Below are 26,907 nucleotides of genomic sequence, written 5' to 3' on the forward strand. Positions count from 1 at the left end.
ACTAACCAGATATCTTCATCCTTACCAACTGCCTCAGTAGTACAATATGCTGACGACACCACCCTAATATGTGCCACCCCCACCCTAAGTGAACTCCAAACCCTAACTCAAAACACTTTCACCCTAGCCGAAACCTGGTTCACTAACATCAAACTTCTTCTTAACCCCCAAAAAAAAAAAAAACAATTCTCTTTGGCCCAGGTAGAGCTCCTCCCCTGAGCAACAACTTCATCATCAACTCCAAAGAAAACATTCAAATTAATCCAACCACACATACTAAACTGCTAGGCATAGAGATAGACAATAACCTGAAATTCAACATCCACATAGCACAAACCATCAAGAAAGTCAATAAAAAGCTAGGCCTCCTCTACAGGAACAAACAGTTTATGACTAAACATGCCAAAGTTACCATCACTAGGACTCCTCTCCTATCCATCCTCCTCTACGCCTCTCCCATCTTGATTAATCTACGCCAAACTGAACTAAATAAAATGGAATCTTGCTATAATAAGATTGCCAAGTTTGCTTCTGATGCTTCTTATAGGTCCCACCACTGTCTATCCCTAAAACAGCTTAACTGGCTTGAGTTGCCTCATATACTCATGCTCAATCAACTCTCTATAGCTCACAAGCTCTACCACCTCTCTGAGTTAACCCCAGCACTTCAGCATTTAATACAGCCCCACATTACCACTAGAACACTATGATCTAACAGCCAGAACCTAATAACTGCCATCCAATATAAAAACAACAAACTCTTTGCCAGCACCATTGCCAAAACCTGGAACACACTACCAATCCATATAACTTCTATCACTTCCTTCAATCATTTCAAAAAAACTCCTTAAAACCCACTAACCCATTAACTAACTGGCTATGCTCATGTTACACTCCAGGTTAATCCATACCACTCTAATTGTGTCACATGTTCAGATAAGTATAAACACATTTGCCCTAAAAAGCTTGTAAACCTATATATTCGTAAAGAAAATGTATTTATTTTTTTAAGTTTTTGACTATGTACCTCAATGACTGTCTACTGTACTGTCAAAGCTGTTAACTTCTAATCTATTATGTATTAAACTCAATTGTATGTTCTATATTTTGTTCTCTCATGTACTGCATTCTAATGTACTGTGGAGCTTTTCTCCCCGGGCCTCCGCTGAAAATGGACCTGTGTCCAGTCGGACTTTCCCGGTAAATAAATGTAAACAAATAAATAAAATAAATAAATAGAAATGTGCTACAACAAAATCTCCAAATTTGCAACAGGCTCTCACCGTTCCGCCCATCACTGCACACCCCTAAAAACATTAAACTGGATGGAATTCTCCCACTATCTCACATATCTACAACTTTCCACCACACACAAACTTCTCACAAAACCTCAGGATTACCCTGCCCTTAGTTCCTTATTTTCCCACTACAACCCCAGCAGGTCCCTACAATCTGAGAACCAGCTCCTCCTACAAATCCACAAACCAAAACTACCCGCAGGCTAACTACTTTACTCTTGAACACTAGCAAAAACTTGGAACAGCCTTCTTCTAGCCATTTGCACCATTCATAGCACTGGCTCTTTCAAACCAGCTCTCAGAAACCACCGTCAAGCCAACTGGCTCTGTAACTGCACTAAGACCATCCATAACCTAGCTCTCAAATACCCTCCCATCATTCCACATGTCCCCTGCCCTTTCCTCAATAACTTTTTTTGCACTCTTATTATACTATACCTCATCCTAATCTGTCTTCCCAGTGCCTTGCCCTTTCTACACTTACTACATCAATTTCTCTCTTACTGTTTTCCTTTTTTTACCATTACTCTTTTTCATATAACTTGCCTTCTTCCTCCTTTCACTCATCTTATCATCTTTACCCTTTCCTCTACCTACCACCTCATCCAGCACACTACATCTTCTCACACATTTCTCCTACTTTCTACTTCTATAATTTAGCTGCTAGAAAACTTATAATGTAATTTTAGTTCAGACCTCTCAAACTAACTATGTACTTGGCATAAAGCAGCCCTTTCTGGATAGACATACTAGCTAACTTCGTAACACAATTTAACCCATGCTGCTATATTTACACTGTATTGATTATGCTGACAGGGGCGGCTCGTGCTATAGGAGTGCGGGACTGCAGCCCCCTGCCTATAAAATGGGTTCCCCACCTGTAAAATAGATAAAATAAATTCCCCATTCTCCGCACCGTAGAACATATTAAAATAAAAAAAATTCTTGGACTCTGCGCATGCGTTCTTAGTTCCTGACTGCTGTGTTAGGCAGACCAGAACTCCAAGCACGCAAGCGCAGGCATTCCTGAGCTCCATACTGCTCTGTTAGGCAGGCCGGATAGGAAAGGCAGGAAACTCTGCCCTTCCAGCCCAGAGGTCTGTGCAGTGACGACCACACAAATGGAACGTCACCGGACTGCATCGCCCTCAGGCTGGACCGACAGCAGGAGGTTCCAGCCTCCTCATATCTTGTGGGAGACCCAATAGCATGCGAGGGCCATTATGGAGGACTGATCGGGCTGCATGATCACCATGGAGGAGCTGGGCTGAGGACAGGTGATCGCTGCAGCGGACTGAGCTGAGACAGGTAGGGTGTTTATGGAGGACAGAGAAGTGTGTGTGTGTGTGTGTGTGTGTGTGTGTGTGTGTGTGTGTGTGTGTGTGTGTGTGTGTGTGTGTGTGTCTGTGTGTGTGTGTGTGTCTGTGTATACAATGCCCCAGTTGCTTCATGGTGGTGGGTAGAGAATAAGGTTTGAACCCTGTACCTTGGGCCCAAGTGACAAGAGCCTGAATTCCCTACCCACCACAATTTGTAAAACATTTGTAGATTTTTGCCTCATATTTGTTCTGTTCCTCATAAAATCTGTGGTTTCTGTATTTTTCTTACTTAACACAGCCAGTGGTGCAGTGGTAGCAGTGTTGCCTGACAGCTATGGGTTGTCTCGTTTGATTCTTGGCTGGGGTGCCTTCGGTGTGAAGTCTGCATGTCCTCCCTGTATTTGTGTGGGTTTCCTCTGGTGTCCTTAGTGGATATTTGTCCCTATTTTTTGGACTGTATTCCCCCATTATTAGCTTTGTCCAGGTTTTTTGTGCCAAGGTTGAGAGCTAAGGTGATAACTGAACTCACTGAATATGTTTGGGGGCTGTATTCCCCCATTACTGGCTTTGTTCAGGTGTTTTGTGCTAAGATGTTGACAGCTATGGTGAGAACTGAATTCACTAAATGGTAGCCATTTAAGTTTCAGTCTTCCTTTCTTTCATAAAAATAGATGATTTGGCATAGTGGTATGTTGCTTGGGATGTTTTGCACAGGGTCCTGGATTCAATACTTCGCAGTGAAATGTATGGTGGTAACACAGCATTTTATTCTAGCAACTTTCCAACATTATGCAAGCAATGTTTAAAATGTGTCACTGTTTTTTGACTTTTGTCACCCCCCCCCCCCCAAATAAATTTTGGCTTTTTCCAAATTTCTTGTGCTGCAAAGTTCAGAGAAGCAGCTGAGTGTCGAGTAGAATTTACAAGGAGCTGAGAGCTGCAGGGGAACAAAAGTTTAGTGCTGCTTTTGCCAAGTCTACTTACATTGTAAATAGCACAACAGGTAGTGTACTTGCTTTTGATGCAGAAGGCTGTGGGTTCTTCTCCCACAGTAGGTAGAGCCATTGCTTATACTGTACTCTGTTGTAAAGGGGATGGATGCTGCAGTCCTCTTTGGCGAAGATAACTAGTAACTATGAACCTGTTATCAGTTTGCCATCCGTTCCCTATTGTGATATTACTAGCATTATCATTTTTTTAATGCAACATAGGTAATTTATTCCTCAAGGGCAACAGGCACTTTATTTGTAGATGAAACAATGGCATATAAAGTTGTTTGCTAGCAGTAACCTTTTCATTAGTTAACAGATTTCTTTAATGTGGAAATATTTAGATGGCTTTTACTTCTTCAGAGATCATGCATTTTTACTGATACTGGTGGACTGTAGAAGTTTGAGTAGACTTTTATGATAGAAATGTTCTGAATTAGGCAATTTTGTCATTATTGCTGCATGCATTTTGTTTCATTGTTTACCGGAAAAATGTTCAAAACAATAAATTTAAAATGCCCTCTAACAACTGTACTGTATTGTACAAGGAAAATAATTTAATACAGTCAGAAAGGTGTATCAAAGAGCATGTGTATGTTTCGTGTTCAAGGGGCCTATGATTTGTAAATAGCCTAAAATTAATCTTTATCTGCCATTGGCAAAATGTATTTTCTTTGAATGTAGGTTTCAATGCTGTTTCAATTAATGTGAGTTTCAAGGGCAGAGAAGTTTTAATGCTAAGTCTATTTTCATTGTGATACTGCATTGCTTTGTTTAGCAGATATCTATTAGGGTTTATGCTGTAAAATATAAAATAAAACTTTCGAATTAAATCCATATCATCGCAGAAATAAAGCAGTATGCACATTACAGTGTTTATGGCAAATGGGGTGAAATAACCAAGGAATGGGACATTGGAATGGGGCAAAAAATATGTACCCTTATTAGGTGTTACAAATTTCAACACCCCTAGTGTATTGATTACGAGTGAACCCATTAAGAATTACAAAAGAGCGTGTATAGTACAGTATAATAAACAGAGTAAAGACATACAAGAAATTATAGGTAAGAATTGGAATATTTTGAGAAGTGACGCTATGGTAGCGGAGAAATTAGGGGAAAAGCCATTATTTGTATTTAAGACAGGTAGGAATTTAAAAAGCAAATTTGAAGGTGGGCTTATAGTCAACAATGATAAGGGTGCGGTAGGGGGTACTAGTAAGTGTGGAAAATGTAACCAATGCTTTGCTATACTGGAAGACAGGAGCTTAACATTGGGGGATGTCAATCAAACTGAGATTACATTTAAGAAGAGTAACTGTCAGACCCAACATGTGATATATCTGGCTAAATGCATCAGATGTTGTTACTATGTGGGAAAAACCGACAGATGTTTAAGAAATTGGATTTACGACCACTTTTATTGCATAAGTTAGAAAGACACAAAAAATGCACTGTATAGACATTTAGTCGGAAGCCCAGGTTGTGATAGTTTTAAGTTTGTCATTTTAGAGCATGTAAAATCAAACCCTAGGGGTGGAAACATAAAGGTAAAACTGGGTGAGAAGGAGATAAAATGGCAGATATTGTTAAATGCAACTGTTTATCCTGGTATTAGTGAAAGTATTTCCATTATACCAGTATGAGAAGCAAAAATAAATTAGTGAAAAAGTATTTATATTAGATGCATATTTTACGAGTAAGTGATTTTATTGGATTTTAGCAGTATTGCATTAGGAGAAATGTATATATAAGTTATTATTGCACTGAGCACTTTAAATGACAACTGACTACAATTAATCATGTAATCTAATTGGAGGAATTTATGTATTTAAACCAAGCTTTTTAAATTGTAGAGTGTTCTGAGGAAGTCTACTACCTGTAGATGAAAGTGCTTAACCAGTTCTTATTATCGCTGTGGAATAAAGGTTTTTTATCGTAGCTGACAGTTTCATGATATTTGTGGAACAGTGATCTTGTTTCCAGCAAAGTTTGTGTTTTTACTGTGGTATTACAAGTGGCATTTCACTGTATCTTTCTATGTTTATCAGAGCAATATTTAAAAATTTTCTTTATTTTTGGGCCTGTGTCCCACTTCATTGGCTTTGTCCAGATTTCTTGCTTTGAGGTTGAGAGGAATGAGTGTCAGAGCCATCATCATCAGCCAGAGACATTTCAAACTTTGACCTACTTGTTGCACTCCACTCCCCATTGTAGTGGCTCTGGATGTGTCCAAGCAAGGCAAGGAGCAGTTACACAGTGTAAGTGTGCAGAGTATTCTCCCATCCAAGGTAGACCACAAGTATGACTGTAGCTTTTCATCTGTCCTTGATGTTGCAGAATGTTCTGGTTTTCCATCATATTTTTATACAGTTGATTTATGCTTCTTATTATTCAGAAAATGCATGCTGTTGCAGTGCCCTGGTTGTTCTGTATTAAAGTAGTAATGCTTTAATGACCATCAGGTAGGCTTGTCAGAGATTGTAAGATGCAAGTAAACTTTAATAAGCATACTGTTAAAGAATTACCAACAATGAAATTCTTTTCATTGTTGCCATGCAGAGAATATTTACATAACTAGATAACGTGCAAGCCTTAGGTATTGAAATGCATATGACAGTATTTGTAATAAAGGACAGGATTACAGTATTTTCAGAAGCTCATTACATTTGTTGGAGACTTGCAGTTATCTTTGCAGGCTTTACCCATACACTAAACAGAATGCCAATCTATCATGTGTGGTCCATAACTTGTGCAGTAATCCTTTAAGCAATTTATCTTGAGCTTGTTTCTTGTTCGCTGTTCATTTTTTACTTTGATTATGTGTTCTCCATGAAACAAGTAGATAGTTGTTGTCAGGCAGCAGGTCTTTTTTGGATAAGAAAAATTTTTACAAGTGAGGGTATCACAGAAATTGCTACTTTCAGCATGTTACTTGGTAATTTTATAAAGCTGAATATAAATTATAATTAGAACTGCAGTACAAGGAGAAGTGGTTTGAGCTGAGTGCTGCTTGTTTTTTTTATATTTGATTTTGACTGGCATTCCAATAATGTATTTAAAAAGCAATTTATTTTTTCATGCTTCACAACTTTTGTATTTCCATCTAGATATTAAGTAAGTTGTAATGTAGCCAATACATTGAAATATTTTTTTTCTTCTACACTTCATTTTGTCTTGATTGGACTCTCGTAATGATGGTTTGGCACACAGGGCAGCGTATTTAATTTAAGTTCCAGTTGTTGTGGTTATGAGCATAGCTCCACCCCTTTCGAATTGGTCACACCCCTTCCCATTGGCCCCACCCATTCAGCTGTCTCCCTTTAATTTGAAGTCACCAGCTGCCACTGATGCTGTATGCTTGTTCCTTTGAATGCTGTACCTTGTAAAAGCTTATTTTTAGCAATGTAGATTATACTATTTGTTATTTTTTTTTAAATGTTTAACCTTGTAATAATGCTTATCTATTTTCTTTGTATATGTTTTCTGTGGAGCTTTTCTGCCTAGGCCCCAACTGAAAATGGGCTGCTCTTGGCCCACTGGATTATCCCGGTAAACAAATGCCAATAAATAAATTACCAAAAATATATGTAGACAGGAGCAGGATATGGTACGGTATCAAAAAACAAGAGTAACTAAAAAATAAGGTATCGAGCCTGCAAGGCTAGAAAGCAAAGTATAATTTATTAAACAAAACAAAGGTGCAGGTAAGCACTTTCGCGATCCGCTAATCACTTCATCAGACAAACTTGTTAAAAGACAACCAACATTTATACACTGCATCAGCCAAACCATGCTTGAAACCAATTAAGCAGTTCTTAAAAAGACATTAGTTCATTATATATAAAACCTATACAAAAAAGTCTAAAATGCCTAAAAAAAATGTATTGGATAAATAACATAAAAAATGTATAAAATATGCATAAAAGTGTGTGATGACATTTGCTAAAATTCTTGTTTATGTGTGTATAAAAAACATCCACATTCAGTGTTTCAAAGGGTGTTACTTCAAAAAAGGCTTTAATGTGAAAGCCCCATTTAAGCCTGGTGGTTTTTCAGCATTAAAAAGCAAAATCCATTTCTGTTCTGCCCCTTCAGTCTGATTAACCAAATCATCACCTCTCATGCTAACATGTGGAACTTGTAAGACCATGAACCTAAAATTATGTTCAGGACCATAATGCATAACATTTTGTGCTAGAGCATTTGTATCTTTCTTATTGTTAATGTCTCATCTGTTTGTCTTACCTATATAGAAAGCACGACACACGTGGCAGAAAGCAAAGTAAACTATATCCATTGATCTACAATCAGCATAAAAGTCCAATTCTATTTTGAACTCTAGAATAGGATGGACATAAACCTGTGCAGATTACAAGAAGAACATCTCCTGCATGAGAATGTGTCCATTCTACTGGATTCAACTTCAGCTGTATTCTGTTGGGTGTTGTAATTACAGAGACAGTAAGGATGTTCACTCTCTTACTGTCTCTGTAGTCAGTTTATTAGAAATGGACATCTTGAGACAATGTAGCAATTGTCTCATATTCACTGACAACCACCTTATTCTTAAGCAGACTGACAGTACAGGAGAGATATAACTACACTATGTCTTTGTAGGTAAAGCTTTCTCATACAGACACTGATATCTCCAAATAGGTTGCCAATAACACACACATACAGACTACACCTACTATGGGTCAGGCACATAAACTGACATATTCTGAGGCACTTAAATGCAATTAAATCAGACCTCAAAGGTCTCCCATACACTGCCCACAGCAACCTCCCAAACAATCTACAAAGACAACGCTCCCCAGGACACAGAGCCACACCTCACAATGTCTTAAATAAGGCAATAAAACTGCCACACAACCCAATGCCCACCTCATCAGGCTGAGCAAGAAGACAGTCATGGTCAGTTGTCTATTAGAGGCAAGGATCCACAAGATCACACATGCACTCATGACACCGAACCACAAGTATCAGTATGATGCTGACATAATCCATGTAGGTGTCAATGGCTCAAGATCTACCTCCCTGGACTATATGAAGAGAGGGATCTACTTCATACGGTCGACATTTCAGAATGTCGACATTCATATGGCCGAGACCATATGATCGACATTTGAAATGTTGACCATAGAATAAAAAATAAAAAACACAAAAAACTTACCTTCACGCTGCTAGCATGGGGGCTATGTCCCCCTGCACTCCCCCATGGGGACTCTGCCCCCCACACCCCCCAGAACTTAAATATACCAACTCCGAGATCACACTACAGTGCAGAAGACAGGAATCTTTCCATTCCGCACTATACAGAGATGCCGGTTCCACATGGTCGACATTTTGAATATCGATCATATGGTCTCAGCCATATGAATGTTGACATTCTGAAACGTCAACCATGTGAAGGGAACCTGAAGACAGACATGATAGAGCTTTTAGAATGTGTCCCAGGCAGGTATGAGCCTAGCACTGAGTTGCATTCTACCTTTTCCAAGGATGCTACCACAGTATAAAGAGAAGATGATTGACTTTAACAATAGGCTTAGTTACTGATGTCATTCTAAGGGGAGGCCCAATATTTATCGTCTTGGGAGGACATGATTGACAGACTACACTGCTTTGCAAGGGATGGTCTGCACCTGTCCCCACTAGGTTTTCAGATATTAGTCAAAACATTATCAACTCCTATAGTGTCTTTTTTAGGCAATGCCAATCAGATAAATCTTCCAACATAGTAAATTATACAGGAGATAAATTAAAGGTCTCACTGCTCAATGCTAAGAGTCTCAACAAGAAGCTCCACTACCTGGAGAGTGTTGACTTCTGTGCAGTTTCTGAGACATGGCTTAAAGTGGTAGAAGGCACACTGGCAGTACAAGGCTACAATATGTTCCACATATTTAGACCAGCCACTGCACACAAAATGACAACAGGTGGAGGTGTATCAATCTACATAAAGAGTAAGCGCATCTCAAGATTGGTCAAACAATATATTATGCTTGAGCTACTCCATGTCCAACTAACTTTAGATAAAGTCAAATCCTTGTTAGCTATAGGACCCTATCTATGACCCAGGAAAACCATACCATATACTCGGATGTACTGAATCACTCACACTTCAGCCCAACACCATATTCATGGGTGATTTCAGTTATCCCACCATAAACTAGGATACATGCAGACAACCATTAACATGCAGGCTCAAAGATTCCTAGATTTTGTCAATGCAAACACCCAGGAACAGCTAGTCTGCACACCTACTAGGTGTGCAAATATCCTGGATATGATACTCACAAATAAGAGGAAACTTTACACCCCTCCTTGTGTAATGTCCTCAGTGCTTAGATCAGATCACAAAGTAATAACCCTTAAAATAAATATAAAGGCTGAACTCCCAGTAAACCCCAGAACCTTTAAGAACTTTTCCAAGGCTAACTACATTCTATTAAGAGAAGGCATAGCTAATTTCCAAGCCCCTCCCAAATTCAGAGAGCATAGTGGCCTGTGCAGAAGTGTTTATGCAAACATTGTAAAGCATGTAAATAACTCCACAGAAACAGCAGTTCCAAACTGAAATAAAATTAGGACAAGCTCCAAAGATAAGCCTCCAGTATAAATAGCTTGCACAACAAAAGAAAGAACATCCAGTTGAAAAACAGAAAGAGCTATGCCCCCTCCCCCCAACAAAAACTCCCTCATTAGTTTTAACAAGCAAATCAGGGGACTAATCAAGTCCACTAAAGCTAGTTTTGAGGCAAAATAGCCTCCCAGGCTAAAGATAACTATAAGGCATTTTTCAGTTATGTACACAACCTTAAAAGGAAACCCAACAGTGTGCTCAACTAATAGTAAATGGAACTTCCTATCCCGAACCGAGGGATATGGCAAATTTGCTGACCAATAAATTTAGTTCCAATTTCACTCCAATATCACGTCCAGTTTCTTCCCAGGAAATGCCTTCCATGATTTCTCCACCAACGAAAGAACAGGTCCTCACTGCACACTCTGGAGTTGATTCTGATGATATCCCAAGATGCCTCCTAAATAGCTCGAAACATGATCTGTCAGGCCCACTAGAATATCTATTCAACTACAGTCTCCAGACAGACTTCATCCCTAGGGAATGGAGGACTGCAACTGTCATCCCTCTACACAAAGGCGGACCATCAACAGACCCAGTGAACTACAGATCTAGTCTTATATGCAAGGCCATTGAAAGAATTATTGTGGACCTGATAAAGATATAGAAAATCTTACAACACTGGACCTATCCCAGTTCAGTTTCATCAAGGGCAGGTTGAAAAAGGATGCATACTGTCTACCTTGACCTAGCAAAGGCATATGACACAATACCTCACTCGGATATTATAGACAAACTTACTATATATATTATAGACAAACTAGGCATAAATCCTTATTTGACTCAATGTCTAGCTAAATGGCTCACAGATAGGACACATGAAGTTAGAGTGGAGGAATCCATCTTCACCAAGAGGCTTATTACTAGTGGTGTCCCACAGGGCTGGGACCTTCCCTGTTTGGAATATATTTATCTGAAATCAAGACAACTGTAGTGGGGGTCTAGATCATATGAGCAAATCACATAAATTGAGAACATTCATAATATCGAACGTACTGGACCTCGAAATGCTTTTTCTGAGATTGAGATACAGTGAAGAATGGGATATTTGCCCTTTCCTCACTGTAGTGCAATCTCAGAGTTAAAATATATATTTAGCAGGCGGTGTGGGGGCACAGCCCCCCACAATAGGAAGTTCGAGGTCTGGTACATTCGATATTATGAGCGTTTGCAATTTGTGTGATTCGCTCATATGATATAGACCCATGTAGAGCACCTTTGGCTGATCAGATTTGCTGATGACTGCAAGCTGGGTGTGATCACTGAATCCCACCAGAGATGTAGCTATCCTCTAGGAATGTCTGACACAGACAAATAACTGGTACCAGAGCCATGGCCTAACCCCCCCCCCCTGCAAAAATGCATAATTGTATCCTTTGGAAGACAACTACCCCTGCAAAGTACAGCACTGGTAACTCTCTCATAAGAGTAGCCCAGTGGTAAGAGACTTGGGAACTCAGATTGACAGTAACCTGAACTTTAATGACCATGTATCCATAGTGCTGAAAAAATCCTTCTATGTGATGCAACTTATAAGTAAGGGCACGATATCAAGATCTAAGGATATTATTGCTTTACCAATCACAGCTGAACCATTGTGAACAATATTTCTATGCGTGTACTTACAATTAACCTGCTTTTCATGTCTGTATTACCTGTGTCATAACTACTTTACTATATGTTAATTGTGGAGCTTTTCTCCCCGGGCATCCACTGAAAATGAACCTGGTCCAGCTGGATTTTCCTGGTTAATAAATGTAAAATAAAATAAAATAAAATAAATTATAGTCCCACTGTACTCAGCCCACATTAGGCAAATAAGAGTCCAAATCACTATTCGACATGAGCTTGAGCAGGCATTTGCAATTACTGAAACAAACGCAGAGGTTCCTCATTAAAGGAATGCAGGGTGTAAATAATGTGTTATGCAGACTGCCTCAAAGCCCTGTCCTTGTACTCGGTCTCATACAGACTAATAAGTGGCGATCTATTATTAACCTACAAAGCATTCTCCAATCCAGGTGATGGATCTGCTACACATTAACAAAACAAACACTAGAATTACCTGGTCTAAGGATCTAAAACTTGATTATGGTATAAACAAAACATGTTGGAGGGACAGATGTATGTCTCGGAGATTACCCCTTCTCTGGAACAGATTCCCCACTGTTGTGAAACAAAGCTCTTCCCTAAGCCTATTCAAATGCTATTTGGACCAGTGGATGAGAAATTGCAAATTCACCCCTGGCTTGACACCTGTGGCCCTTATTGTTATGAACAGGATAGTTGGAAAATTTGGGGCATGAATGGCTAGGCTGAAAAAGGCTCTACAGCCATTATCCTCATAACATCATATGATCATATGATCCCTAATGACAACATCATCATGTGAAAATAAAGGTAGGTGGGGAAATAAGGTCATAATGACATGCAAATATATATAAGACAAAAGCAGTAGAGATTCATTGTTGTAGGTGGAGGAAATTGTGCAAAGATGTGTGCCAGATTATAAAAGGGCAAAACATGCCAAAAACATGAGAGATGCAAACATCAGAAATACTTGGTATTACAGTACCAGTCATGCAGCAACATCAAATAACCATTAGTACAGCCGTTTTCTGCCTGCATGCACGAAGAGGCAGCCATCAGTAATGGAAGCAGTACCAACAGTGGGTAACGTTCCATAACTTTAATGGTCAGGAAATTGTTTTATTTTATTTTATTTTATTTTACATTTGTTAACCGGGCGAGTCCAACTGGATACATGTCCATTTTCAGTGGAGGCCCGAGGAGAAAAGCTCCACTATCTACTACATGGTAACAAAAAGGTACATACAAAATACACAAAGAATTTAAACTACAACTACACAAGGCATTTAAACCACAATTTCAGGAAGTTCAAAAATGGTGATAGATAGACAAGGTATGCAAAATCCGTGACAGAAGTAATTAAATTGTTTAAAAGCTAACAATAGAGTTACTAGAAAAGTATAGTTTATAGTTGAGAGAGTCCATTTCTCAAATAGAAATGAAAAATAAATTAAAGAAATAGAGTTGGGAGAAAGTGTAAAGGATGCAGGAGAAGGTAGGAGGTAAAAGATCAGCTAGGGTTATTGCAAGAGCAAAGCCAGTGATTGGTTAGAAAGTGTTTCAGTTTAGTTTTAAATTGTGTGATGGAAGTTTGGGCTATAAGGTCTGGAGGAAGTTGATTCCAAATTTTACCAACTGAGTTGGAAAAAATAGAATCACCTGCCGTGTTCTTTGATAGAGAAGTTTGAATCAGTATTTTATTGGAAGAGCGTAGGGTTTTTAGGTTGTTGTAGGGTTTTATGAGGGTGGAGAGCATTGGTATATTTTCAGGGTGGTGAAGGGCTTTATGGGCAATTGTAAGCTGATAGTATTGAATTAGGTGGGGTAACTCAAGCCACCCTAGGTTAAGGAGGTTCAGGCAGTGATGTGTTTTATATGGAGAGGCAGTGGCAAATCTGGCAATGTTGTTGTAGGCTGCTGTAAGCTTATTGATGTTATGTTTAGAAAGGTTAGTATATATGGGGGAAACATATAGTAGTGTAGAGATAAGATGTATTCTAGCTATGGTAGTTCTTGCTTCAGGAGTTAAGAAAGGAGTTCTTCAGGAGTTAAGAAAGATTTGATTCTGTAGAGAGAACCTAATTTTCTATTAGTTGCTTTTATGATAGAGTTGATATGAAAATCAAATTTAAGTAGGTTGTCAATAGTAATACCCAAAAGTTTGGTTGTTTGGTCAGGAGAGATAAGGGTGCCATTGTTAGAAGTAAGTGTGAAATTAATAGAGGGAGACAGGTGTGTGGGTAGAAGTTTAGTTATCTGAGGGTTTAAGAGAAGACAGTGATTGGAGAACCATTGCTCTATAGTGGTAAATGTTTTTTGGGTAAGGGAGTGGAGGTCAGCTTGGTTTGTGGCAGAGCAAATGATGGTGGTGTCATCGGCGTACTGAATACAAGTAGTTGGGGGGGGGTGGCAAGATACAGGTCGTTAATAAAGATGGAAAATAAAAGAGGACCTAAGATGGAGCCCTGAGGGACTCCTAAAGTGGTGGGGAGAAGTTCAGAAAGATTGTTGTTCCATAAAACAGCTTGTTTCCGATTCTGAAGATAGGAGGTAAACAAGCTTAAGGCAAGATTATCGAGAGAGAGATTTTAAACGATGTAGGAGGAGTTGGTGATTCACCATGTCAAAGGCTTTTGACAGGTCTACAAAGAATGCTGATGAAAGAAGATTGTTATTCCGGTTTATATTAATGGAGTCAATAAAGGATAATAAGGCTGTGGTGGTGCTATGGCAAGGACGAAAGCCATGTTGGCAGTTAGCGAGGAGATTGTTAGATAGGAGGTGATTTAGTAACTGTTTGTGGATGCATTTCTCCATTATTTTTGCAATAGGAGATAGCAGTGCTATAGGGCGGTAGTTAGAATACTCAAATGAATCGCCCCCTTTGAAGAGAGGGATGATGTGGGAGATTTTCCAGAGTGAAGGTATAGTACTTTCTTTTATGGTTCTATTGATTAGTATAGAGATAGGGTAGGCAATAGCTTTAGCACCTAGCTGGAGATATTCAGCTGGCAATTTGTAGGCTGAGGGGGTTGAAGGTTTAAGTTTTTGAAGTAAATTTAGAATATAGGAGGTGGGTATGGGTTTAAGTTGAAAAAGTGGTGGAGTGCAACTTGGGTTACCTAGTAAAGAGGGTCAGGGCTTTGTTGGTTGTCCAGTTTAAGTATTGTTGAAGTAAAGAAGTTATTGAATGCATTTGCTGTTTGTAAGGGAGGGTCAGGGCAGAGCCTAGTGGATTGGGAGTTTCAACTTTGCTGGGGGATAGTAGTGTGTTAATAGATTTCCAAAATTTTTGCGGTTGGTGGTGTGAGGATTGCTGTAGCTGGGTGTAAAAGTTCTTTTTATCTTTTATGATAGCTAGCTTAGTCATGTTCCTTTTTGTTTGAAGCTAAGGTGATCAAAAGAGTCTTTAGTGGTTCACCATTTAGTCCAGCCTTTATTCCTACTAAGGATTAGTTGTTTAGTGTTGCTTGTAAGCCATTGAGCTGTCTTATATTTCATGCATATTCAACGAATGTGGCATGATGATCAAGAATAGTAAGAAAGATATTATTAAAGTGGTTAACAGCGTCATCTATTGGGAGAGTTTTTAGAGGTGACCAGTTAACTAGGCTAAGTTCTTTTTGAAACTGATGGGGGTCGAAATGTTTTTTGCTGCGAGATAAGCGAATTAGGGGAGGTGTTGTTAGATGAGTTTTGTGCCTAATGATGTATGTGAGAGAGTGGTCACTAAGGTCATCTGGGAGGGTAACTGTTGAATACTTTTGTTGGGGACTATTTGTCAAGATCCAGTCGAGTATGGTTTCCTTATTATTGTTTTTATTTGTTCTAGTTGTGGAGTTAATGGTTTGATAGAATCCATGCAGGTTAATAAGGGTAGATGGATTAGTTTGTTTGCATACATTCCAATCAATGTTAAAGTCCCCTAATAGTATTGTTTCTTGAAGGAGATTAATTGAAAACCAGTTAAGTAGGTCTTCTAATATGGGGGGATTGTTGCCTGGGGGAAGATAGGTGCAGATAATATTAATAGTTTTGTGTGGGTTGAGGGAAAGTTTGGAAATAATAAGTTCAGCATTAGTGTCATATGGAGGGGTATAAGCTGATTTACTTACTTCCAGTCCAGTTTTGAAGAGTATAGCTACTCCTCCCCTTTTATTAAGACGGTCTTGTCTTAGGATGTTATAGCCAGGGGGGATAATTTAATTATCTTTTATTGTGGGTTTGAGCCAGGTTTCAGTAAGACAGAGAATGTCAAATTGTTGGACTTCTAGTAGGGCGTGAAGAGCAGGAAGTTTCTTGCATATGCTACAGATGTTAAGATGAGCTATTGTGAGAGATTTGGGAGGTTTAGTATGCGGTGTAGACATACTTTTCATTTGTTGGGAATTAGGGGATAGTATGAAGGTGTTTGGGCCTGGGTTGGGGTGTATGTCCCCATCAATTAATGATAAACCTGGAATAAGGTGAGTTAGTTGTGAGGGCTTGAAGCAGTACAAGTGTTTTGTGAGTCTAAGAATAAGGTATTTGATGTGTGAGAGACGATGATATTTTGGTTCAAGATATGAGTTGCTGTATATGGGACTGAGATGGGTTGTAAGTGTAGCTGGGGGGCTAGCTAGGGTGTGTTTGTGTGGAGTGGTAAAAGTAGGATTTAAAGGTTGCTCATAGTAGGTTATGAGGTAGGTAGAGGAAAGAATAGTTAAAGAGTTAGTAGTAGGAGAGGAAGGTGAGTGTAGGACATGTTGAGATGAGTAAGAGAATTGTGTATAATAGATATGTGTTCGGAGTGGCAAAGGGTTGGTGAGAGAGGAGACTACTATGGAGTGCGTGGAGAGAGGAACAAGTACTGATTGGTTAAGGATTGTGGTGGGTGTGTTTATGTGGGAATAAATGTAGAGGTCCCAGGGGCGGGTGGAATTTGGGGGCAGGGAGGGAGGCGGATGATGGTGGTGTCATCGGTACTGAATACAAGTAGTTGGGGGGGGGTGGCAAGATACAGGTCGTTAATAAAGATGGAAAATAAAAGAGGACCTAAGATGGAGCCCTGAGGGACTCCTAAAGTGGTGGGGAGAAGTTCAGAAAGATTGTTGTTCCATAAAACAGCTTGTTTCCGATTCTGAAGATAGGAGGTAAACAAGCTTAAGGCAAGATTATCGAGAGAGAGAGATTTTAAACGATGTAGGAGGAGTTGGTGATTCACCATGTCAAAGGCTTTTGACAGGTCTACAAAGAATGCTGATGAAAGAAGATTGTTATTCCGGTTTATATTAATGGAGTCAATAAAGGATAATAAGGCTGTGGTGGTGCTATGGCAAGGACGAAAGCCATGTTGGCAGTTAGCGAGGAGATTGTTAGATAGGAGGTGATTTAGTAACTGTTTGTGGATGCATTTCTCCATTATTTTTGCAATAGGAGATAGCAGTGCTATAGGGCGGTAGTTAGAATACTCAAATGAATCGCCCCCTTTGAAGAGAGGGATGATGTGGGAGATTTTCCAGAGTGAAGGTATAGTACTTTCTTTTATGGTTCTATTGATTAGTATAGAGATAGGGTAGGCAATAGCTTTAGCACCTAGCTGGAGATATTCAGCTGGCAATTTGTAGGCTGAGGGGGTTGAAGGTTTAAGTTTTTGAAGTAAATTTAGAATATAGGAGGTGGGTATGGGTTTAAGTTGAAAAAGTGGTGGAGTGCAACTTGGGTTACCTAGTAAAGAGGGGTCAGGGCTTTGTTGGTTGTCCAGTTTAAGTATTGTTGAAGTAAAGAAGTTATTGAATGCATTTGCTGTTTGTAAGGGAGGGTCAGGGCAGAGCCTAGTGGATTGGGAGTTTCAACTTTGCTGGGGGATAGTAGTGTGTTAATAGATTTCCAAAATTTTTGCGGTTGGTGGTGTGAGGATTGCTGTAGCTGGGTGTAAAAGTTCTTTTTATCTTTTATGATAGCTAGCTTAGTCATGTTCCTTTTTTGTTTGAAGCTAAGGTGATCAAAAGAGTCTTTAGTGGTTCACCATTTAGTCCAGCCTTTATTCCTACTAAGGATTAGTTGTTTAGTGTTGCTTGTAAGCCATTGAGCTGTCTTATATTTCATGCATATTCAACGAATGTGGCATGATGATCAAGAATAGTAAGAAAGATATTATTAAAGTGGTTAACAGCGTCATCTATTGGGAGAGTTTTTAGAGGTGACCAGTTAACTAGGCTAAGTTCTTTTTGAAACTGATGGGGGTCGAAATGTTTTTTGCTGCGAGATAAGCGAATTAGGGGAGGTGTTGTTAGATGAGTTTTGTGCCTAATGATGTATGTGAGAGAGTGGTCACTAAGGTCATCTGGGAGGGTAACTGTTGAATACTTTTGTTGGGGACTATTTGTCAAGATCCAGTCGAGTATGGTTTCCTTATTATTGTTTTTATTTGTTCTAGTTGTGGAGTTAATGGTTTGATAGAATCCATGCAGGTTAATAAGGGTAGATGGATTAGTTTGTTTGCATACATTCCAATCAATGTTAAAGTCCCCTAATAGTATTGTTTCTTGAAGGAGATTAATTGAAAACCAGTTAAGTAGGTCTTCTAATATGGGGGGATTGTTGCCTGGGGGAAGATAGGTGCAGATAATATTAATAGTTTTGTGTGGGTTGAGGGAAAGTTTGGAAATAATAAGTTCAGCATTAGTGTCATATGGAGGGGTATAAGCTGATTTACTTACTTCCAGTCCAGTTTTGAAGAGTATAGCTACTCCTCCCCCTTTTTTATTAAGACGGTCTTGTCTTAGGATGTTATAGCCAGGGGGGATAATTTAATTATCTTTTATTGTGGGTTTGAGCCAGGTTTCAGTAAGACAGAGAATGTCAAATTGTTGGACTTCTAGTAGGGCGTGAAGAGCAGGAAGTTTCTTGCATATGCTACAGATGTTAAGATGAGCTATTGTGAGAGATTTGGGAGGTTTAGTATGCGGTGTAGACATACTTTTCATTTGTTGGGAATTAGGGGATAGTATGAAGGTGTTTGGGCCTGGGTTGGGGTGTATGTCCCCATCAATTAATGATAAACCTGGAATAAGGTGAGTTAGTTGTGAGGGCTTGAAGCAGTACAAGTGTTTTGTGAGTCTAAGAATAAGGTATTTGATGTGTGAGAGACGATGATATTTTGGTTCAAGATATGAGTTGCTGTATATGGGACTGAGATGGGTTGTAAGTGTAGCTGGGGGGGTAGCTAGGGTGTGTTTGTGTGGAGTGGTAAAAGTAGGATTTAAAGGTTGCTCATAGTAGGTTATGAGGTAGGTAGAGGAAAGAATAGTTAAAAGAGTTAGTAGTAGGAGAGGAAGGTGAGTGTAGGACATGTTGAGATGAGTAAGAGAATTGTGTATAATAGATATGTGTTCGGAGTGGCAAAGGGTTGGTGAGAGAGGAGACTACTATGGAGTGGGTGGAGAGAGGAACAAGTACTGATTGGTTAAGGATTGTGGTGGGTGTGTTTATGTGGGAATAAATGTAGAGGTCCCAGGGGCGGGTGGAATTTGGGGGCAGGGAGGGGAGCGGAGTGAGCCCGAAGGGCGAATGGAGCGGGAAGAGCCAAAGGAGTAGAAAATTGCTGAGAGGAAACAATCAGTCAGTTAGAATAACAGCAGGTAAGTTAAAACGGGTAGTATAAATAGTGAGAAGTATTGGGGTATGTAATAAGCAGATTTGTAGTAGGCAGGTTTAGATAGGGGGTAGTTTGGCCAGGGGAAAGAATAGAGAAAATAATAGAGTAAAGATCCAGGTAGAAGACAGAAAAACAGCAGTATTAATGAAGAAGAGATAGGAATACCAATGGTAGTAATGGCAGTGTAGGAATGAGGGTCTGGTCAGAAAGATATAGGGGACTGGTGCTGGCTGGTGGTAGTCCTGGGCAGGTAGGTAGGCTAGGCACGCAGGTGGAATATTTAGGGTCAAACATATAGCATCAACATACTTAGGCAGTCTTTCTGTTTGATGTGAGATGCTCCCCGACAAATGTCTTGGGTGGGGCTTACTGGACACAGTTCAGGTCTTCCAGGAGGGCAAAGATTCTTATATAAGGTATATCTGGGTCCCGTAAGAGGAGTAAAGAATATCTGGGAGAGAGAGAGATAGTGAAGAGAGAAAAGAAAGGATTTATAAACATCAACAAGCTAAGAATTAAAATGGTTAACTAAACACTTCTATATTAAACATGACTTTCACATATGATAAAAAACAGTTAGTACACAATCCTCATATAAGTCATAGTAGACAGTAACTAGCGCTATATGCTGTATTGGAGTTTAAATTAAGTGTCGCTAAACGCTGTTATAGAGCGCTATATGGAAAACAAGGTCTATAGTGCAGAACGCTGTAGTAGTCCCTTTTAAATAATACAACAAGGCTAAATGCTCGGTAGTATATCAGACAGTAATCACAGAGTAAAGCATGTGTTGATAAAGACCAGGAGTAAATAACAATATAATCATAGACAGAGTACAACGGGTAACATAAATATCTAAAAAGGTGCCAAAAACTAGTGAGTAAGCCTGAGCCTTCCAGATATGCAGTAACGCTACAGGACCGTAAAAGAAACTGAGGCACTTCAGTATCCAAATAGTCAGCAAGTGAAAGCAAATAGAATTAATTAGGAAATATTAAGTAAAAACGCTTAGCAGAGGCACAATATAAGATTAACTATTGTTGTAGTCTTAATCAAATATAGAGGTATGGAGAGGCAAAAACGCTGTCCTGGAGTGCCGCTACTAACATAGGCACCTCGCATAAAAGGCAATATGTAACATCAATTATATTACTTTTACATATACTGCAATATTAAATAAAAAAGATGCATTAAACAATTTACGGCACATACACGATAAGTAGACAACAGTATATGCAGAGAGGCTTAACCAGCAAAATTGTCTTTAAGGCATATATACATGGCACCACATTAGTGCAAACAGTGCTGGAATCCTTATCAATGTAAAGGCACGGAGAAACAAAAACGCCGACCCTGTGAGACACTATAAACAGAGTCGCATCCTTTAAACAAACAGCTTAGTACAAACCAATCATTAACAACACTCTAAAAATGCCAAATACAGGAGTACATCAAAAACAAAATGTTTGCATGTAGCTTACCCTAGTCGTCCAACCCACACAGATAGGAGACGCACAGCAGCAAAGCCAGTAATAGGGAATAAAGATGGCATCCTAGGATGTGGGGAGATATTTGTAAGGTTGCGTGAGAGGGTTGGGAGAGGTAAGGGGGAAGGGCACAGGTATGGGAGATAGGCGGGAAAAAAAATAAGCAATGAGAGAAGAGTATCAAGAGTGGGGGGGGTGGCCTGACGAAGTGGGGGGTGAATGAAGAGCTAAACGTAGGTGAGGTAAGAGAGTGAAATAGGTAGGAAAAGATCTTATAGGGAAATAAGATAAGAGTAGAGCCAAAGGAGTAGAAAATTGCTGAGAGGAAACAATCAGTCAGTTAGAATAACAGCAGGTAAGTTAAAACGGGTAGTATAAATAGTGAGAAGTATTGGGGTATGTAATAAGCAGATTTGTAGTAGGCAGGTTTAGATAGGGGGTAGTTTGGCCAGGGGAAAGAATAGAGAAAATAATAGAGTAAAGATCCAGGTAGAAGACAGAAAAACAGCAGTATTAATGAAGAAGAGATAGGAATACCAATGGTAGTAATGGCAGTGTAGGAATGAGGGTCTGGTCAGAAAAATATAGGGGACTGGTGCTGGCTGGTGGTAGTCCTGGGCAGGTAGGTAGGCTAGGCATGCAGGTGGAATATTTAGGGTCAAACATATAGCATCAACATACTTAGGCAGTCTTTCTGTTTGATGTGAGATGCTCCCAGACAAATGTCTTGGGTGGGGCTTACTGGACACAGTTCAGGTCTTCCAGGAGGGCAAAGATTCTTATATAAGTTATAGCTGGGTCCCGTAAAAGGAGTAAAGAATATCCTAGTCGTCCAACCCACACAGATAGGAGACGCACAGCAGCCAAGCCAGTAGTAGGGAATAAAGATCAGTTCTTTGTAGACTGAGACATTGTACAGATCTAGGGTGACATGTATTACCCACATACGGAATCTACAGGGATACATATCTTTCATTTTCCTAAGGAGATCATGGTATGTAGATTGTTTCCATCCTGGCAAAAGGGGCCTCTCAAAAACAAACAAGGGATTCATTAGTTATTTTTCAAGCATCTGTTACAAGAGTACTAAAAAGGTTTCTTAGATTATACTTGTACATGTGGTTTCCCAGAACAGCATAGGAGAGAGAAACAGCACTGTGTGTGGTTCTATGACATCCTTTATCTACCTGAAGAACTGAGTGGCATAGGCTGCACCTACAATGCAATAAAGGTCCTACCTGACCCAAACTCACAGAGGTTTCGAATAGTAAAGCCTTGCATTTCATGAATTTTCAGATAGTAAGTGATGTATATATACACATGGGTCTACTTCAGTAGGCCGACTTACCTGAAAATTGAAGCCCAGATACCCGAGAAGAACACACCGAATAGGTCAGGACACCGAACAGCAAAACAGCGGAAATTTCACATGGGAAAAGAGTCGGTTGGCCAACATGGTGACCTTTGTCCTTTTCCACACTGTAGTGCAGTCTCAGAGTTGCTATATATAAGTAAGGGGGTGTGGGGGGGGGTGAAGCCCCCACACTTGGGTGGGTTGAGTTTAGTGTAGTTTGTTTATGTGGTGGTGTTGGACAACTTACCATTTTTTCCCGGTGTTAGTTTTTGATGTTTTGTTTGTTCGGTGTCCTGGTCTGTTCGGTTCTTTCTTCTCAGATATCTGGGCTTCGATTTTCTGGTAAGTCGATCTAATCAAGTAGATCCATGCACACACACACACACACACACACACACACACACACACACACACACACACACACACACACACACACACATAAATATGGTTTACATTCATATGATAGAGTGCAAAGTGCTCCACCATACATTTAACCGAGATTTCTAAGAGAATTTCATAACGCCAGTTGGTTGGAATGTCGTAAAAACATCTAATTCAACATTTCTGACCACTCTACAGCCTAAAATGAGTGCTAACATGGGTAAAAAAGGGGACAGGATTTTGAGATTCGCAACACTTGCAATCACAGTTTTGTGATACTGCCACACTCCTTTCGGCCATATCCGGTCAACCACATGCATGTACACACACACACACACACACACACACACACACACACACACACATATATATATATATATATATATATATATATATATATATATATATATATATATAAACATCTCAGTTACATCACCACATACTGCCTAGTGACATTCTAGCTGGTAAATGGAAGCAGAGTACCTAAAATTAAATATATACAGCTGCATGTATCATGTGTCCAAATATAATACTCCCCACATATGTTCTTAGTATGCTTACATATATATTTTGTTCAAATGTAGACCCCTTCATGCATATGCTGCAGCTATGCATACATGTATAGTACATCGAATTGGAGTAACCCCCCCATATATGTTGCTACTTTGTTGCAGGTGATGTTGGATACTTTCTACAACTATGGATAACGATACCTATACGGGCATTCCGTATAGGTATCATTATCTATAGCAGAACAGAGCACATGCACTAACTTGTTATACCAGTGAGAGTGTGTGTGTGTTCAGCCAGCTCAAAACTCACTTTGTCTGACTCAAATCTGACGTGGTGTTGCAAGATGAACCTCCCATGGCCTATAGAGTATTTCTAGCTTGTACCTGCTACACAATATAATCTTGAGGACACAGTTAGGCCAGCTGCATGGTACAGGTACAGTGAGATTGTGCTCACCCACAGTTGACATAGGAGTAACAACATCATTACAAAATGACAGTGATCTAGAATAGGAGCAAAGCTACAGCCACAAAACACCCTCCCAGACTGTGACAGACACAACATATGGCAACCCTCCCAGTTTGTGACAGACACAATATGTGACAACCTTCTCAGACTGTGACAGACACAACACGTGGCAACCGTCCCAGACTGTGACAGACACAACATGTGGCAGTGCATTTAATAGAATATTTGTTTCACTCTCAAGAAAGATGAGGAGTTAAATGACACTGTGAGTGAACACTGAGGCTGAAATATGCATAAATAGATCTTAACTTATTTTATATTCATGCAGAAAGGGAATATCCTAATATATCATAATCTTGCTCAGAAAGCATTGAGAAGTCATGGACCCCCTACTTAAATATACCAGCTCTGAGATCACACTACAGTGAGGAAAAGGGAATAGTCCCATTCCGCGCTGTGGTGTGACTGCCGAAGTCAATGTTCAAAGTTTCACTACTTCAAACAAGTGGACTCAGTAAAGTGGGGTTCAAAGTAATGAAATTCGAACATATGCACAGATCCCACCTCAGCACATCGCCCACACCCTCCCCTTTCAAGAACTAAGCAGGCAGTGCCTCATTCCTCTTCTTTAACTCCAGCTCCAGGAAGTATCCAGGCCACTATTCAAATTCTGGTCACCCGGGTCAGAAAAGAGACAAACTTCTGTCTGTGAAACAAGGGTGTATCTGTCCAAAATTTACCCATGGATTCAGCTTGTGTAAAAGCCATCTGTTACACACACACAAACATATATACATATAGATTTACATACCTTTATCGACTGTCACTTTTATCACTGTAAATACTGTTGACACCAAATGATAGACATTATTCATATCAACACACTACTATGCATGAAACAAGCATCAATCTAAGTGCATGCAAAAAAATGAACAAAAAATTATAAAAATATATCATTTTTGCATTGGTCAAGCCACCCCTGCACCCCACACACTCCATGCTAATTATATATTCTAATTCTGAGATCACAAAATTCTCAGGGAAAGGGCAAATTCCCCAACCACGAACATCATCTGCTCTGCTACTTTTGTTGACAGGTGTTGACCATCTGTCTACTCAACAAACATTTATCCACTAAACAAATGTCAACAAAAGTGCTGTTCAACAAAAGTAGCACCTATATATACTAGAGCAACATAGCTAAACTGCTAGTCATTTTGTAATTCTGCTCCATGTGATTCATTTTGCTACTGTTGTCAAGGCAAATTTGGTGTTGTACATCACATTTGTCTTGTTCATAGGTTCATAAATTAGTACTAGACTAACTGCTTTTGTGGACCATTTTAAGCCTAGACAATTACCCCATGTGAGAATCAAACCTCACACCTTGTGCCTGTATAGTAAACACCTTAACTATTATGTTAACCTCCTCCTATTACTTCAATTTCTTGAAATGTAAGCTATATCTCAGCTTCCAGTATGTCCTTTTGATATTATAAACTACAGTTAATACACTAAAGTGTCATATTCCTGTTATTATTATATTCAGTTGGTTGTTTTTTTTTTCTTTTTTTTTTTAACTTCCCTGAGACTGACCATCAGCTGCCACCAGTTCCCCACCTCATTCACTTGGTCTACTAGTCCTGTTGTAGCCTTCCCTGGGTATGTAAGGAGATTGAGGACACTTGTGGAGTGTCATACTGCTACCAGTAAGTGTGCCCTAACCCCCATTACCCCATTGCAGCCTTGTGAGCCCCACAGTGGCTAACTTTAGGTTCATAGGAGGTTACTAGGCTAATGGCCCTAGCGCCTTTACAAGTCCAGCCATATCATACCCATGTTCCCTAATTGACCTTAGTTAGATGGTCGTTATTCACAGAGCAAGTCTATGATCAGCACCAACTACCCCTGTGCCATGAGGGGCATAGCTGCCACCCCTACAGTGAATTTTATGGTATCCCATTGAATTTAGGAGGGACCTGGACACTTCTAAGCATGCAGAACCTCCCAACCATATTGTATACCACTTGCAGGACAGAGCTTGCCAGGGTCTTAATACATTTATTGCAGCAAGCCTAGGCTACCTGCCCGCCCCCCTCAAGATGGGAGAGCTGACATCAGGCGCTCACTGCCATTATCTCCCAGTGGCCCCTCTTGCACCTATGCAGAATGAAACACATGTTGTCTGAGTTGCAGTAAAACCTTTTTCCCTCTACACTGCTGCCTGAGGTGCAGTAAGATCTTTATCCCTCTGCATTACTGTCTGAGCTGCAGTAAGGCCTTTGTGCAGTAAGACCTTTATCCCTCTGCACTACTGTCTGAGCTGCAGTAAGGCCTTTATCCCTCTGCACCATTGTCTGAGCTGTAGTAAGGCCTTTATCCCTCTCTGCACCATTGTCTGAGAGATGCAGTAAGACCTTTATCCCTCTGCACCATTGTCTGAGCTGCAGTAAGACCTTTATCCCTCTGCACCATTATCTGAGCTGCAGTAAGACCTTTATCCCTCTGCACCATTGTCTGAGCTGCAGTAAGGCCTCTATCCCTCTGCACCACTGTCTGGGCTACAGTAAGGCCTTTATCCCTCTGCACCATGGGGCCACTTAGTTGTTTGTTACTCATTCAGAAACCCTGTTTTTCACACAGGGCTGGTGGCTGTAGCTCTTCACAATCAATTCAAGGTTTCCAGTAAAAAAAATTCTTGCACCGAGCACATATGCTTTCTTCTACCACAGGAAGCAACAGAAAGCCATAATGCATTCTGAGATAAGTGAGCCAAAATGATAATACAGCATCTTCAACACAGACAGTTCTGACATACTGAAATGTTACTTACAGGAGTCTACAGTATTCACTAACAGTATGTGTCAAACTGTAGGTTTCTCATTTAGTAACATCAAGTAAAATTATACACCAGTGCTGTCATACTTCCATCTGAGACGCAACATATATTTATATACCTGATCTATCCATCCACAATGCCCCTTTTCCCATTTTTGCACATGGGGTTTGAGTGTCACATCAGCAGTGATCTTCATCTAGAGCCAATGTTAACATTGTCAGGGGGTAGTTCACAGACCTGACACTAAGAATAAAATCTACTGATTCTCAAGATATTTGATTACTGTAACCCCATATCAATATTTTCTGCTCCTTATGTATGTATTAAGATTATTTTGTAGAATGTTAATGAGTGACTTCTTCCCAAGACAAAGGGAAAACT

This window comes from Protopterus annectens, chromosome 15.part0 (assembly GCF_019279795.1).
Source record: "Protopterus annectens isolate FY-2018-M chromosome 15.part0, PAN1.0, whole genome shotgun sequence".
NCBI lineage: Eukaryota > Metazoa > Chordata > Ceratodontiformes > Protopteridae > Protopterus > Protopterus annectens.